The sequence below is a fragment of the Triticum aestivum genome, chromosome 6D (genome assembly GCF_018294505.1).
Source record: "Triticum aestivum cultivar Chinese Spring chromosome 6D, IWGSC CS RefSeq v2.1, whole genome shotgun sequence".
Taxonomy (NCBI): domain Eukaryota; kingdom Viridiplantae; phylum Streptophyta; class Magnoliopsida; order Poales; family Poaceae; genus Triticum; species Triticum aestivum.
This window is the reverse complement of record NC_057811.1, coordinates 187,124,516-187,139,170: the sequence shown is the minus strand read 5'-3', so window position 1 is coordinate 187,139,170 and position 14,655 is coordinate 187,124,516. Positions and strand designations below refer to the sequence as shown.

The following is a 14,655-nucleotide window of genomic DNA, read 5'->3' as shown; positions in this document are numbered from 1 at the left end:
CGATATAGGATAGTGTCTCCTTTCTAGAACGAACGGCCGTACAGATTCGGTTGGTGACATGACTATTCTTGGAATATATACCATATACCCTACATGTGTTCCTGTTATTATCTGTGCTTTGATGAATTTTGTTCGAAGTTGAAATTGTCATCCTTGCACAATTCCATAATCCATCACTTTGGTTGATATTACGCAGGAGCATCACAGGTATTCCAACTTTTAATTTGAGCTCGTGATTTAGGATTCCGGGAAACAATAATCTATTCAGTAATTGTGCTGGATATAACATTTCCGTCTCTATATTTATGGTTGTTGCTTTGCATACTGTGTTGCAGTTTAAGTAAGTTTTGTCTTCACATTGTAGCCGATCCATTATATACTCATTTATATCGCGAACTGTTTTCGTTCCTCAGACATAATATTGCTCTTCTAAGAAATATCGCTTTCGATACTACCACTGTTGCAAATTTTGATATGCTTTCCACGATTATTATTTTTATCATTTCCTTTCTTTAGTGGTATGCCACATTGTATTTTTACCATCTCCCCACCTTCTGATGTTGTATTTTTTCCAGCACTAATATTCAGAATCCGCTCTGCGAATTTTGATACCTGTCGCGGGATATCCGCAGCCACCTATGGGACCGGGTGTCCCCTTGCTGGTTCGGCGGGGGACATCGCGTTGCACAAAGAGCAGACCAGCGCACGGCAGATAGAACACAAGCAATTTACCCAAGTTCGGGCCGCCGCGAGGCGTAAGACCCTACTCCTGCTTTGGTGGATTGATGGTGGAAATGAACGTGGTGGTGCGTGGTACACTTGCCCGGCAAGGCATGCCTCAGGGCTACCGTGACCACAAGCGTATGGTGGCTTGGGTTTTGTCAAGCTTCCAAACCTCTAACCCCCTCCTATGATTGCCATGGGCCTCCTTTTATAGATTAAGGGGTCACCACATTGGTAAAACAGTCATTACCCACTGATATGATAGCAGACAGAGCTATCATAACTAACCGTGTGGGCTGACAGGGTGCATTAAATGCACCGCTCAGTGTCACATCACTAGCTGCCTGGCAAGGCCTGCCGGGCTTATCTTGTCAACTCTGCATCTGTTCTCTTGACACGTCGCTGGACGGGTGTCACCTGTGGGTTTCTTCTGTAGGAGATGGCTGCCATGTGGCAAATGCTGCCACTTAATCACCTTGCGCCTTGACACCACACTGATTGACGACGTGGGTCGTACTTGCGCGATTGGCGGGGTGGTTCAGGCCCCGTAAGCCCCAGCAGGCGCTGTCGGGGAGTCTTGGTTGCTTGCTTCTATTGGTGGCCTGGCCCCTTGTCGGGCTCGCCTGCCCGGCGAGGGAGCCCTTCTCTTGTTGATATCCTGTTCCTTTGGCTCGATCTCGATCTCTCTGAGTTGCATGCTGGTTCTTCAAGTCTCTTAGGCCTTCTACCTCTGACTTAAGCTGGTGTTCCAATCTTGATCTTGTGCCTGTGCACAGTTGGGCAACATACCCGGGGTCTGTTGCACCGACAAAAGGCCCCGGGCCTGCCCCGATCACGTTGCGGAGCATCAGTGGGGTAGGGCCTAATAAGTGCACATGCCAGGCTGCTGAAGGAGTTGGCCCCTTTGAAGTTTTCCGTTGCTGCTGTGGCAGTCTTGATTCCGGAGTGGTTTCCAATTTCTCCGTGCGCGGTGCAAAGCCAATAGTGGTGGGGCCGCGGCTGTGATGGCCCGTGAATGACTTTAACGCACGGGGTAGAAACCGCCAAACTACTCTTCCCATAGCGCGCTCTTATCCTTAGCCACGTATGCCGCATGCATAGAGCGGGGTAGGTAATGGAGGCGCGTGGTGCGGAAGTGCATCTTGAAGTGGGTCTGTCCGCCTTGAATTGGCGGAGGAGGGCGGTGGTTGCCTGTTGATGGAGCAGCTGCCCTTCCCCGCCTGGCCTCTAAAAGGAGGGGCGGAGGAGGGCGAAGTCATCCACCCCTGCATCCCTCTCTTCCTTCTTTCCTGGTTCTCTGCTTCTTCTGGTAATGCTGAAGGGAAGGGCCCGGGGTCAGCCCCCGGGCTTCTCCTTGGGGTCTCCCTTGGATCTGAGAGGAAGGTTCAGGCGGCGCGGCGTTGAGGCCGGGAGTGGCAGTCCCGGTGCATCTGTCGCCGTGTCTCCCGTAGCCTTGACCTTAGTGAGAGGGGATGCGGTCGACACCATGTCGCGGCTTGAGGCGGACACGGCGCGTGGTAGCCGACCGTTCCTTGTTCTTTTTCTTCGGCTGGCGTCGGTGTAGCGATCCGACCTCAGAAGGTCAAATCTCTGTGCATAAGTGTCATCCCTGGATCAATAATGCTGACACACACAGTACTCGAAGGATTTATAACAGAGTAGCAATCACACACTTATTACATCGAATGTCTCAAAAGAGAACTTATTACAATAAATATGGCTTAAGGCCATCTAAATAAGATAACAGCGGAAGGCTTGGAAGACAAAGTGAGTCCATCAACTCAAACAGCATAGCTGAGTGCACGACAATGACCTAGCGCACCTTACTCTTCGTCTGAAAAGTCTGTAACATGATATGTTGCAGCCCGAAACGGGTCAGCACATGGAATATGCTGGCAATGTAACACAGTAGAGCAATGAACAGAATAAAAGCTATCACTACATGCATATTTGGCTGGTGAAGGCTCTATGGTTACAATGTTTTGCGAAAAGCCAATTTTTTCCTACAACAAAGGAATATAATTTGTTTAACTATCATGGTAGTTGTTAAACATTGAGAAGGTTCCTCCAACTCAATCCCAATTAAGCAGTATTAATAACCCAACAAATTAATTTAGAGTGATAAGATCAATATGATAATCCAAGAACCAGATACTCAAGACGTCCATAACCGGGGACACGGCTAATCATGATTAGTTTGTACACTCTGCAGAGGTTTGCGCACTTTTTCCCACAAGTCTCGATCTCCTCCGTTGGATTTCTCGCACTACATGGTGTTTGAGAAACGGATGACCGAGACACAGTCTTTCAGAAACATTAGCTCTAACCCTGGGTAGACAGTACCAACCTACATCCCCTACATCTGCTAGCCTACCACTGGAAGAGATCATGCAACTTACTTGACTATGCTAGAGCCCATAATAACTTGTGGCTGCACACGGAAGTTTCTAGCATGAATAATCTTATGATCCCTTTGAGCCTGGGTGGCGAGCCATAGGATGATCACACGGGTACTCCGGGATATCCTAGGAAAACACTGGATTCTCCAGGTGCGCGCAACCAATCCACCCAGATGTGTATTTAAGTAGCCACCTTAAGTTAACCATTAATTAACAATCTCACATCTGTCATGGATACACTCAAACCCAATCCACGTCTACGAGCATAGCATGGCAATATAAGCATAGCGTAGAAGTAACTTCCAAGGGTTTGATAATAAAGGGCAATAGGATCTACCTCATAATCTACTTCCCAAACCCACATGTTAAGTGATCCTACTCATGCAATGATTTAGGGGTGAAACTAATGCGTAAAAATTGGGTATGAAAAGAGTATGATCAAGGTGTTACTTGCCTTGCTAACGATCTGCAAACCCTAGAGACTCGTAGTAGCACACTTCGCACTCCGGGATTCTATCGCAAACAAACAATAGCATACATAAGCAATCAAGCAAAGATGCACAGGTAAAACTCAAATAAGAAGATCAAATCTGAAAGTCCAACTGAAAAGATTCGATCTGCAAAAAGAATCAATCGAATAGGAGCTACGGAACTGAAACTACGGTCAAAAGAACCCCAAATTCAAATTTGCTTGAAACCAAATTTTAAATTGTCAAAACCTTGTTCAAGTTGATTAAACAGAAAGAGGGGTTCGAGACGAAGATTTTGGCGTTGGTTTCACTGGATTTGGACAAACGGTTTAGAAACGGCGAGGGTTTGAAGATCAGGGGTTAATTTGCGATAAAATAATCGCGGATAGGTCCCTGGTCGAAAATCTCTCGCTAGTAATAAAGCACGGGTTGAGTCTGGCGTGTTCACCGTCGCGCTATTTTTACAGAGAAGTCCCTGTAGTTTTTGACAACGAACCCGCGGTCCGTTTTTGAGTGGATAGATCTAGAAACGATTCGTTTTGTCAGAAAAACCCCTGTGATTCGGAATATTCAACCCGCAGTGTCTTATCCGCTCCCTTCCCTCCAGATTCTGTACAGTACGCCGCCGGCCGCCGTTCTTCTCCGCCCGTCCGCCGCCGTGGCCGATCCGGGAGACGGTGCTGGACAGCGTGGCGGCGTACCACCACCAGCAGCGGATGCGCCGCAGGTTCCGCAAGAGCCTCTCCTGCCCGCTACACAAGGCTCACCGGCGGTGCAGCGGGATTTTGCTCGACCGCAACCCCAAATCCCCTCCTACCCGACCTAGCGCCGCCACCCACCAGAGCCCATCCTCTCCTCGGCTGGATGCCCATCGGCGCAACCTGGCCAGATGCAGCACGCGCACGAGCATCCACTTGGTCGCCTCGAGCCGGGCAAGGAAGTTGGGCACAACGAGCGGCTCATGGAGGCCTTGGTCGTCGGGGATGGGGCAGAGCACATGCGGAGGCCGGACTCGCGCCCCAGCACCTCCACAACAAGTGTGCGTCGCGAGCGATCTTCGGTGAGGCCGTGGCGACGGGGAGTACCTGGTGGCGCTTAATGCGACGACACCGCTAAGTAACTGCGTCCACTGATGCTGGCTTGGCATCTTCCACTCTGCTGTCGAAGGTGAGTGCGGCAGCTCGACCGGGTCAGGAGGATTCCATGAAATTTGGTAGTATAAGCAATTAATAGAGTGAATTTGCTCTGTCAACCGGGTCAGCCCCAGCTCGATCCTGATTTGATTTAGCAAGTGTTCAAGTGGCACGTTACCATCACTAGCTTGCCCGAGACCCTACAGTGAGTTTGCGATCCCTCCAATTTGCACTGCAATTCGACATCGCCATGAGCAGCCTTGGTTTTGTGCCTGTGCCATGCGACTGTAGGTCCTTTTTGGTCTAACTCTGAAATACATTAGTACGTCAAGTTAGCCAAGGACGAGGTTGAATTTTCGTTGGCTCTAGATTTGCTGTAGCGTGTTGGCATTGCTACTTTACCCATAACACATGGTCAATCGAGTTTCATTGGTATTGTGAGCCTGGGAGCACACATGCACTCTGTTTACTGGCCGTTGAATAGGAGCTGCCTTTGCACGTCATGTGGTTCAGATTGAAGGAAAATTGGGCTAGACTTTTCTGCTTATGTTAATTGATGGAGCTAAATGTATCGCCTAGCGAAAGATTAGCATATAATAGACAAACGGGGTAGGGTTTCTCACCCATTTTGTGTAGGTAAGGTTTGTAATTTGGAATGCCGGGCAAGTTCTCAAGTAGTGACACCCTGAAGTTTCATTCTAATTTCATCAGGTGGTTTGGTGCATGACGAGATTTTTCATAGTAATCATAACATTTCCTTTCCGATGAGAGTATAAGCTGAAACTAGACACATCCCCATCAGGTAAATTGATTCATGTTCTTACTTCATGTCCAGACAGCAAGATGAAACTTAATATTTTGTAGTCTGGAGTTTTGCAGATACTTTTGCTAGTGTATTTGTTGGATCTTGAATTTCATATATTTTCATATTTGTCTTACACATGTTAAAGAACCGGATCCAGAACATTGCCAAGGGAAAGCCCAAAGTCTTCTTGTGAAACTAGATTAATTGTACAAGATTGAATGGGACCAAACATTATACATGATAATCGTTTCTTTGAAGTTTGAAGGTGGCGCGTGAAGTCTTTTAAATTATATATTCATTTAATTCAGTTGGAGAGGAATACATTCTGTTAAAAATTAACATGATATTTTAGTATGATTGGTCCTTTTGGAGTACACTCATAGCACAAAATAATTATTTGGTGGCCTCATACATGTTTGTTGCGCCTACCCTTTGCAGCACAGCAGCGACAACATGCTTGGCCATGTCTTAATTTCGGTGTCTGAGAGCACAAAATTGCATGACTTTCAGATGATCAGAGACATAGTAGGGTCTCTATACTGAAGTTATTATGAGTCAACCTAATATTTTGTTCTGTTTATTGCAAATAGAACCAGAAGCCGAGATGCAAATACGCAATTAAACATAGAATCTTTATGTGGTGTGAACAAGATGAACAACATGAGAAAATGGAGCGGGAATCGGAATCGAATGGAAAACAGAGTTAACGGCTCAGATCAGCGACATGAACTCCTCAATTTTCCCTATTATATTAGCCCAAGGATGGAGTATCTTTATCCTGCTCTTGCCAATGGGATACGAAAGGCGCTCTTCCATCCAATTCCTCGACCCGGTCAACCCAAGTACATTGTGAATGGTGCTTGATTGTAGCGAAGCGTCATTGAATTAAATGTATTTACGAGTTATAAATGTTATTACTAATCTTATAGAGTTGGAATGTTATTAAGAGAATTTCAATTTGACAAGTGAAAGATCTTGATTGGTGCTTTAAGCTTTTCTTTGACAAGCAAGTGCTCCCTTCATTTTTATTTACTCTGCATATTAGTTTTGGTCAAAGTCAAATTTTATAAATTTTAACAAAGTTTATAAAAAAATAGTAACATATACAATAACAAATCAACACCACTAGATTCATTATTGAATATACTTTCACATGATATAGATTTGTTATTGTAAATGTTCATATTTTTTTATAAACTTGGTCAAATTTTATAAAGTTTGACTTTAGTCAAATCTAATATGCAAAGTAAATAAAAACAAAGGGAGTACATCAATACTTTTTTTCCCGTTGCAACGCACGGGCCTTTTTGCTAGTAAAATAAAAAAGAAAAGACTAACGAACGAACGTTCGCTGTCTGAACCTAACCGGCGAACAACGTTCGTTAAAACGAACGAATGGAAGAACGTATTATATAACTTAACCGAACGAAAACCGATCTAAAATAATAAACCATGAAACTAAAAAAACCGGGGTTAACCGAAGAAAAACCGACCGGTCAACGGGCGGGGTCAACGGCGGTGGTTCCGGCGAGATCCGGCGCGACGGCAGCATCGGCGACGGCACGGGTGGCGCGGGGCTGCGGGGTGGGGTGGCTGCGGCGGCGGAGCAGCGGCGACGACGGCGGTTCGGCAGCGGCGGCGGGAGGCGAAGCGGGCGGCGGCGGCTTCGGCTTGGGGTCCCGGGGGGGCCCTGAGCTCGGCTTTTAAGGGGGAGGGGAGGCGGCGGCTTGCAGGAGGGGGCACGCCCTCGGGGGGCGTGTCTGAGGCGGACACGGCCGGCGGCGGCGGCGGGGCGGACTCCCGCCGCGGGGAAGGCGGCGGCGCGCGCGGTTGGGCCGGCTCGGCTGGGCCTTCGGCCCAGTCAGGCGAAGAGTTTTTTTTAAGATTCCGCCGAGAAAATCCTAAATAAATAAAACTAAAAATCTAAAAATGCCAAAACAATTTTTCAGCGTCTAAATAAAATATTTAGAACTTAGTGAACATTTTCTTGGCCTAAAATGCAATTTTTGAAAAATGCATATTTTTCTAATTCAAATAAAATAACAATAAAATCCAGATAAAATTATTTATTTGATTTTAACATTTTTACTCCAATATTTCATTTATTTTGGAGAAGTCATATCATCTCCTCTCAAATATTTTAATTTGAAATATTTTTGGAGAGAAAAATAATTAAAACCAAAATGATCCCCTTTTCAATATTTGAGGAAATTAAAATATGAAAATAATAAAATCCCCAACTCTCTCTGTGGGTCCTTGAGTTGCTTAGGATTTTTAGAATCATGCCAAAATGCAAATAAAATATGATATGCAAATGATGTCCTATGTATAACATTTCCAAATTGAAATTTTGGGATGTTACAAACCTACCCCCCTTAAGATGAATCTCGTCCTCGAGATTCGGGTTAGCTAGAAAATAGGTGTGGGTGGTCTTTCCGCAGATCTTCCCCTCGTTCCCAGGTGGCTTCATCCTCGGTATGGTGGCTCCACTGAACTTTGCAAAACTTGATAACCTTGATGCGTGTGACTCGGCTCGCAAACTCGAGAATCTTTACAGGTTTGTCCTCATAGGTCAGATCACTATCCAACTGAATTGCTTCTAGTGGCACTGTATCTCTTAGAGGTATATCGGCCATCTCAGCATGACACTTCTTCAACTGGGAAACGTGAAACACATCATGAACTCCTGACAGTCCTTCGGGTAACTCCAATTTGTAGGCCACCTCTCCCATACGCTCCAAGACTCGGTATGGTCCTAAAAATCTCGGGGCTAACTTTCCCTTGACTCCAAAACGTTTAACTCCTCACAAAGCTGACACACGAAGATAGGCTCTGTCTCCGATTTCATAGGCTACCTCCTTGAGTTTCGAGTCTGCATAACTCTTCTGCCTGGACTGAGCTATCTTCAGTCTATCTCGAATCAGCTCAACATTCTCTTCGGACTCTTTGATCAAATCTGGTCCTAACAACTGACGATCTCCAGCTTCATCCCACATCAATGGTGTTCTGCATCTTCTTCCATACAAAGCTTCAAAAGGTGTCATCTTCAAACTGGCCTGATAGCTGTTGTTGTATGAGAACTCCGCGTAGGGCAAATTATCATCCCAACTAGATCCATAATCTAGCGCACAAGCTCTCAACATGTCCTCCAGAATCTGATTGACACTCTCGGTCTGTCCATCGGTCTGCGGATGAAAGGCTGTATTGAACTCTAGTCTGGTTCCCAAAGTCTGGTGCAGCTGGTGCTAAAACTTCGAAGTAAACTGGGTCCCTCTATCTGATACGATGGTTCTTGGAACTCCATGCAGACATACGATCCTAGTCATATATATCTTGGCCAACTTCGCACTCGTATAAGTGATTTTCACTGGGATAAAGTGAGCTACTTTGGTCAGATGATCCACTACTACCCAAATAGAATCATATCCCGGCCGGGTCCTGGGTAATCCGATGATAAAATCCATGCCAAGCTTGTCCCACTTCCATTTGGGTATCGGCATAGGCTGCAGTAATCCTGCTGGTTTCTGATGTTCTGCCTTTACTCTCTGACATACATCACATATGGCTACATACTCGCAATATCCTTCTTCATACCAGTCCACCAGAAACGCTCCTTTAAATCCAAATACATCTTGGTGTTTCTGGGGTGTATCGAATATGGCGAGTCATGAGCCTCCTGTAGTATCAACTTCTTGATCTCAGCATTATTGGGCACATAAACACGGTCCTCAAACCACAAGGTGTTGTGCTCATCCTCACGAAAACCTTTGGCTTTTCCTTTACTCATTCTCTCCTTTATCTCGGCAATTTCCTTGTCATCCTTCTAAGCCTCTCGAATCTTTCCCAATAATGTTGACTGAACCTCCAATGCTGCAACAAAACCTCTAGAGACTATCTCCAAACGAAGCTCCCTGAGATCTTCGGCTAACTCCTTTGGTAATCCTCCGCTTACGAGGGTATTGGCGTAACTCTTCCGGCTCAAAGCATCTGCTACGACATTGGCCTTGCCTGGATGATAGTGCAGCTTCATATCATAATCCTTTATAAGCTCCAACCATCTCCTTTGCCTGAGATTCAGCTCCTTCTGTGTGAAAATGTACTTCAAACTCTTATGTCCGTGTACACATCACAACGATTTCCAATAAGAAAATGTCTCCAGGTCTTGAGTGCATGCACTACGGCTGCTAACTCCAAATCACGCGTGGCGTAATTCAACTCATGCGGTCGAAGCTGTCGTGAGGCATATGAAACAATTCTTCCATCTTGCATAAGTACACCTCCAAGTCCTAAGCGAGAAGCGTCGCAATACACTTGGAAATCCTTGCGTATATCCGGCAGAATCAGCACTGGGGCTGTAACCAAACGTTTCTTCAGCAACTGGAAACTTGCCTCACATTCATCTGCCCATTTGAACTTGGTGTCCTTCTTCAACAACTCCGTCATGGGCTTCACAATCTTAGAGAAATTTTTGATGAATCTCCGATAATATCCTGCGAGTCCAAGAAAACTGCGGATCTCTCCTACTGAGGTGGGTGATAGCCAATTAGTGATGGACTTAACCTTGGTAGGGTCTACTGCTATACCTTCTCCTGATATAACATGTCCAAAAAATCCTACTTCCTTCAACCAAAACTCAAATTTGCTGAACTTGGCATATAGCTGATGTTCTCAGAGCTTCTCGAGAACAAGACGCAAATGCTCCTTGTGTTCCTCTTCATTCTTCGAGTATACCAAAATATCATCAACGAACACCACAACAAACTTATCCAAGAACTCCATGAACACCTTATTCATCATACTCATGAAATAGGCAGGGGCATTAGTCAATCCGAATGACATAACCATGTACTCATATAGCCCGTACCTTGTGGTGAAGGCTGTCTTAGGTATATCCTGTTCTCGAATCTTTAGCTGGTGGTATCCTGATCGCACGTCGATCTTTCAAAACACTCTTGCTCCTTGCAGCTGGTCAAACAAATCATTGATCATCAGCAGTGGGTACTTGTTCTTGATCGTCACTTCATTCAATGCCCGATAATCAACAATCATTCTCAAGGATCCATCCTTCTTCTCAACCAAGAGCACTGGGGCTCCCCACGATGACGAACTTCGTCGAATGTAACCTTTCTCCAATAACTCCTTGATCTGCTTCTTAATCTCCTCCAGATCATTTGCGGGCATCCAGTATGGTCTCTTCGATTTGGTCCGGTGCCTGGCAACATCTCTATAAAAACTCAATGTCTCAATCTGGCGGCATGCCTGGTAACTCCTCTGGAAATACATCCGGGTAATCCTTCACTATAGGCACTTCCTGCTGAACAACTCCTGAGAGGGAATTTACTTGGGTCCTCGTTGGTGCATGCCTGGATACACACTTAATCCTTTTTCCCTCTGGGGTGGGGAGCAGAATTGACCTACTAGCACAGTCAATGTTTCCTCCATACTTCGATAGCCAGTCCATTCCTAGTATCACAACCAATCCTTGTGACTCCAAGATTATTAGGTCTGAGGGGAAAACATGGCTACCAATGGTTAAGGGTAACCGATCGCACCATCGGCTGGCCTATACTCTACACCTGGTGAGCTTACTAACAAGGGTGTCCTAAGGGCTAAGGTGGGTATCTTAAACTTGTCCACAAATCCCCTTGAAATGTATGAATGCGAAGCACCAGTATAAAAAAGAACAACAGTGGTAAATGACTTAACCAAAAACTTACCGCTAACTGCATCTGGCTGCTCTTCAACCTCCTCCACGTTCACGTGGTTCACTTGTTCCCTGTTGAAAGGGCTAGGCTTCTTTCGGGAGCTTCCATTGCCATTTCCATTCTTTGGCTCAGGGCACTCAGTGGCGTAGTGTCCAGTCTTCCCACACTTGAAACAAGTAATGTGACTTAGATCCTTCTTGGCGGGCGTTGCGGGGTTAGAGCGGTTATGATTGCTGCTTGCTCCATTCCTGTTTCCATTTTTGGGGCCACTATGGTTATGTGAACTTCCTCCATTGTGGGTATGGCCTCCATGGTTATGGGTATATCCTCCCGAGTTCGGGGTAAGACAAGGCTTCTGCTGAGCTCCTGAATTGTACTTCCCTTGTCCATACTTCCTCTTGCGACTCTCAATCTGCTGCTGCTTCCCTTCAATCATAAGAACCTTGTCTACCAACTCATGGTAGTTACTAAATGTTGCCACCATCAACTGCATACTCACCTCATCATTCAGCCCTTCCATAAACTTCTCCTTCTTTGCGGCATCTGTGGCCACACTACTAGCAAAAACCCTAGCAGTAGCGCGGGTATTTTGCCTATCAGTAGCGCGGGACGTCGCGCTACTGATAAGGCGCTACAGCTAACGTGTAGCAGTAGCGCCTGTTGTCCCACGCTACTGCTATACATGGATAGCTGCAGCGCGCTTTGGTGAAGAGCGTTGCTACTAATATCTGCACCGCTTTTTAGAAGGAAGCGCTACTGGTAAGGCAGCGCTACTGCTAACTTTGTTCCACTCGCTACTGCTAGTTTTATTAGTTTTTTTTCTGCATATTTGTTTTGTATTTGAATAGGCTTTATACAATAATCTTTAGCATATCATACACATAAAAATGTAATCATAGCATATACATACAACTAGTCTCATCAAATCATGTCATCATCATAATCATCATCCAACACAAAGTGTTCTCTCGTCATCATCTTGAAAATAGCGATACAAGTCTCGATTACTTGCAACTACATCATCATCCATCTAAACAATGATATACGCGAGAAGAGCTATCACTTTGAGTGAGAGCGGAACTATGCAGTACATGAGTTCGTATCCCTCTCTCGCATTAGCGTGAACCTAAACTAACTACTGCCTGTCGCTCGGAAACCGGAAACCGGTACACCTGGGCCTGACACTCCGGCTACTCGTCGTATATATACTCCTGGCGTAGCACTTCTTCGCCATCGATGATCTATGCACCTGCATCGTCACATGAGTCGATGATATGCAACATATATAGTTGAGCAACAGAAAGAGACAGACTTGGCAAAAATAGAAGCAACATATCATAAGCATAAATAACAAAGTTGATCGTACCCAAAATGCCCTAACTAGAGTGATCGTCGCTAGTCGAGGAGGACAGTCTAATTACATCACAAATAAAGTTTCGTCGTGCATAACTCAAAGTTTTGTCATACATACAGTATGGACTAAACGGACACACTGTCATATATCGACAATCACTCCAACATGTCGTGCCATCCATCCAAGTCAGGGGGATAGTCCCCGAGCCTAGTGAAAGGCTTTAGGTCGAGACGCTGAGAGGCTACCCGTGTTCGGACGTCTTCCCGCGACATTTGTCCTTCTTCGTAGAACATCCCTGTTTTTCCGATGACCTCCTTCATGATGATTTGGGCAAGTTCGTGCTGGATGTGATAGAACTCTGTTCGAAGTCGATGATCCTCGATATCTCCTACGTTCTTTGCCCATTGCAGAATATGGGCATGGCCGGATGTAGGTGACATGCGAAGGTTCTGGTGATCCCGTCTGTACTCCAGCATGTGGTGTAGGACATATAATCCATCATTAAGAGAATCACTTGGTTGCTGGATGCAGCAGAAGTCGGTCTTATGGCGGAAGGCGAGCCTGCCACCCCTTCTCTTCTTGTCCTTGACCTCTCCACCCCATGCTTCGTAGTAAAACATAGCACTGTCGAGAACATCCTTGATGTGGGTGTAATCCTTTTTGTGAATGTTCTTCGACGAGTCCAAGTAAAGAGCGTGGGAGTATCGGGGGTAGAGGATGATGAGGACGGCGCGCCCGCCGCTGCGCAAAATAAGTACACCTCAAATTAATTAGCCTCCACCGTGCAAATGAATGATTGAAATCGAAGGAAGGATATCCACGCGGATGACTTACAGGGGATGATAAGGCACGAGAATCGCCTCCTTGTCCTTATTGGCGAGCATGAAACTGACGATGTATTCCCTCGCGTATTCATGGTGCTTTGCACAGACTCCCAAGAAGCCCTCGTGCATGAAGTACGAGTCAGCGACACAGATATGAGATATCTGCTCAACCCCGATGATGTAGTTCATGTGCAAGGCATAAAGGCGGACAAACGTAAAATCCAGCTTCTTCACGTGAAACATGTCGAATATGTAATCGAATCGAAGGAAGAACTTATCCGCGGGGAAGAAGTCGACGTACGACAATTGCCGCGGAACGTTAACCACGTAGAGTGGGTATCCTGGATCTTTCGAGGCAATGAGGCCTTTCTCTATCCGCAGCACATCGTCATGAAGTCTCCTTAGATCGCCGAATCTGGCCCCTAGTGCTCTTGCAGGTAGGATTGGTTGACCAGGGATATGCCATTTATCCGCACCGGGGAAATCTATACGGTCTTGAACCCGAGGCTGCTGAGGCGGCTGGATCATAGAATCAGTTTTTTTGCCTTTCCTTGCTCTCTTCCTAGACTTCTTTACTATCGGAAGGTCGTCCATAATACGTTCAGCCTCCGGATACGGCAATTCAGGCACCGTCTCGTGACGCTCAAACCCTGAGTAGGCGCCAGTACAGACATACTGTTGAGTGCCATCGTCATCGTCATCCTCATCCATGGCGACATCATCAGCGACTAATGGAGCCTCTTCCTTACCCCGTCTGCTATCACCCAACCTGACACCCGACGCTAATTGGGTAGGTGGGGTGTTGATGTTCATACCTTGCTGAGGCTGCGTGCTCGTGGGTGTGCTCCCGGCCGCCTCCAGACGAAGCAGACTGTAACGCCCACGATGCGGCTATATCTCCCACGTGTCGAGGCACGACTTAGAGGCATAACCGCATAGTGGTTTTGTCGCAAGAAGGGTCATCTTCACACAATCCCATGTAATGAACAAGAATGGGATAAAGAGTTGGCTTACAATCGCCACTTCACACAATACATAGATATCATCATACATCATCCAAAATACAATCATATAGACCGGCTACGGCCAAAATCCAGATGAAAATAAGACAACCCCAAATGCTAGATCCCCGATCGTCCCAACTGGGCTCCACTACTGATCATCAGGAAAAGACACATAGTAACGACCACGATCCTCGTCGAACTCCCACTTGAGATCGACGCCAACATCTGCACTGGCTTC

General features: G+C 46.2%; 1 long non-coding RNA gene across 1 annotated transcript; it reads left to right on the top strand.

Annotated features, from left to right (window-relative positions):
- Positions 1–4,157: 4,157 nt before the first annotated feature.
- LOC123144418 (uncharacterized) lies at positions 4,158–6,527 on the top strand. Its single transcript, XR_006471433.1, has 2 exons — positions 4,158–4,759; positions 5,437–6,527. It is a non-coding gene; the product is annotated as an uncharacterized lncRNA (long non-coding RNA).
- The last annotated feature ends 8,128 nt before the right edge of the window (positions 6,528–14,655 follow it).